General features: G+C 43.8%; 1 pseudogene; it reads left to right on the forward strand.

The window, feature by feature from the left end:
- Rpl7a-ps10 (ribosomal protein L7A, pseudogene 10) lies at positions 1,793 to 2,656 on the forward strand (annotated as a pseudogene).

Raw genomic sequence — 3,149 nt, forward strand, 5'->3', positions numbered from 1 at the left:
AACAGGTCCAGCATCTGGAGCTGATGATGAAATCATCTGGGCTCCAAAAGGCATTGATTGGTAGCCCCACGTATCCATCTCTGTCATCTGCGGCCATAGATAGCCTCTCTCTGGGACTGGCTCCACTACATCTCTGAAGCTTTACTGTGCAAGATGTGCCATGGTCCCAGCATCTTCATCATCCCTGGGTCCTCATTACAACTTAGACTTTATCTTCCCAGATTTAGCAATAGCTCCTCAGGGACTGTTTGCAGGGAGTCTAACATTATCACACATCTCTAGGCCCCAGTTGCCTTCTGGAACCTTGAAACAAGCCTCTTTGATGTCCACAGATGTATCTATCATGCTCAAAAAAAAAAAAAAAAAAAAGCACCATATAGATGTATTGTGTAGCAATTTTGTTAAGACTTAGGGCTTTCTAAAGGGAGGTGAAGCATTCTATTTTGAGGGGAAACTCATTATACTTAGGAGGCAAACAAGCCAAAAGCTTAAGGAAGTTCCTAAAACTTGCAAGATTCACCAAGCCCCTACTGTCTCAGTCTTATATAATTAGTAAGGGCTGCTGAGAGATACTCTCTGACTAGCGGAAGTGCCTGGTCTGCTGTACTTATCTGTTAGGCTGTAAAAGGTAGACCAGCTGAATTGCCTGGAAGCGACACTTTCCATCCTGTTGAGCTGCTTGCTCACACCTGACCGCACAGTGGTCCCATGCTAGGGTGGGCTTTTGAGGATGCAGCTGTTTTTGAATAATTTTGAAGAAACCTTTACCCATATTCTTATATGTAGCCTTATTTGTTCACCAAGTTAGACTTTGGTGGTATTTGCTGGGGAGGCTCCTGCCCTGGCCCTTAGGGGAACAGTACTGGGTGGGACACAGTGTTGGACAAAGGTCAAAGACTGATGATTCCTGGTCTTACAATTTTACTATTTCTGCTTTAATAAGCACTGGTTTCCTTTCTTGTCACTATTTGTGCCTTAATAAGTGTTGGTTTTTTACTCTGTAACTCTCTCTATTTTGTACCAATAAGCAATAGTTTCCTTTCTCTCTAGCTCAAGGACCTCTGGCTGTCTAGGTAAGAGGCTAAGAGCTCATTAACTCTTTGTGAACCAGAGAGAAAAGAAAGGAAAAGAATTAAAATCTTTCATATAGGCAATTTGCACAGACTCACACATACTTACACACACACACACACACACACACACACACACACACTGGTTGGGCCTGACCACCTGTCTCATCAACTCCACAAGTGTTTATGCAAATTTACATAATACATATATACATATACATTGTTGGTGGATTGGTCAGAGCCCCCCAAGCCACACACATACATTTGGTGGGTGTATGGGGCAGAGGCCCAGACACCACACTTTATTCCTTCTCTCTGGCCTTCTTATAACTTCTTAGGCAAAATTTCTTTAGAAAATTACCTCATAGATAAAATGTTACAGAAAGATGTTAATATTAAGTTCAAGGCAGTCTTTCATTCCATAAGTTCATTATAATTTCAGAGCAACAGTTTCACGTGGCCTTGCTTTATCACAGTGCACACCTGTGGCTTCATCCTTGGACTTGACCTAGAATGAATGTTTTTCCTTGATCACAAATCTGTCCCAAGCCTATTTCTCTTTTTAGTGCTAATTTCGAAAGCTCACTGTATTCCTTATTATGCAGCCTTTACTTACTGTTCTATGAGGAGTGGGCAAATTGGGCAAATTTATTCTTGATTCTAACTTTATTGTATCTTTCTGTCAAAACAACTAAAATCATCTCTTAAAACTTCTTCCTAGCTTTCTCCAGCAGCCGAGCAAGATGCCCAAAGTGAAGAAGGCCAAGGGGAAGAAGGTGGCCCCGGCCCCCGCCGTCGTCAAGAAGCAGGAGGCCAAGAAGGTGGTCAACCCTCTGTTCGAGAAGAGGCCCAAGAACTTTGGCATTGGACAGGACATCCAGCCCAAAAGAGATTTAATGCGCTTCGTCAAATGGCCCCGCTACATCAGGCTGCAGCGGCAAAGAGCTATCCTCTACAAGCGGCTCAAAGTCCCTCCTGCCATTAACCAGTTCACCCAGGCCCTGGACAGGCAGACAGCTACTCAGCTGCTTAAGCTTGCCCACAAGTACAGGCCGGAGACAAAGCAAGAGAAGAAGCAAAGGCTACTGGCCCGTGCTGAGAAGAAAGCTGCTGGCAAAGGCGACGTCCCAACTAAGAGGCCACCTGTCCTCCGAGCAGGAGTCAATACAGTCACCACCTTGGTGGAGAACAAGAAGGCTCAGCTGGTGGTGATTGCCCATGACGTAGACCCCATTGAGCTGGTGGTTTTCCTACCTGCCCTGTGTCGAAAGATGGGGGTGCCCTACTGCATCATCAAGGAAAATGCCAGGCTGGGGCACCTGGTCCACAGGAAGACATGCACCACTGTTGCCTTCACACAGGTTAACTCGGAAGACAAGGGTGCTCTGGCTAAGCTGGTGGAAGCTATTAGGACCAATTATAATGACAGTTATGACGAGATCCGTCGCCACTGGGGAGGCAACGTCCTGGGTCCTAAGTCTGTGGCTCGAATTGCCAAGCTGGAAAAAGCAAAGGCTAAAGAACTCGCCACTAAATTGGGTTAAATGTACACTGAATTTTCTGTACCTAAATATAATTACAAAATTAAAAAAAAAACTTCTTCCTAAAATTATTTGAATCAAATCAGGAATTGTATAAAGTCATTATCAAAAATTATGAGGGCTGGTGAGATGGCTCAGTGGGTAAGAGCACCCGACTGCTCTTCCGAAGGTTCGGAGTTCAAATCCCAGCAACCACATGGTGGCTCACAAACATCCATAACAAGATCTGACTCCCTCTTCTGGATTGTCTGAAGACAGCTACAGTGTACTTACATATAATAAATAAATGAATCTTAAAAAAAAAATAAAAAAAATAAAAAAAAAAGAATTATGAAACCATCGACTTGTCTATACAGCATTGCTCCATGATAGTATATCTTCATTGATCTGAAGAAAAATCTGCCCAATAGGGTGGGCTAATGCCCAGGAATCATTAGACTATGTAATAATTACAAACAATGGCATATCAGCTGCAAGAAGCAATCCTGAGATGAAGTCTCTTGGAACCTTGCCTCTCAGAGCTTACCCATCATAGGCC

Source organism: Mus musculus, chromosome 9, assembly GCF_000001635.26.
Source record: "Mus musculus strain C57BL/6J chromosome 9, GRCm38.p6 C57BL/6J".
Taxonomy (NCBI): Eukaryota; Metazoa; Chordata; class Mammalia; order Rodentia; family Muridae; genus Mus; species Mus musculus.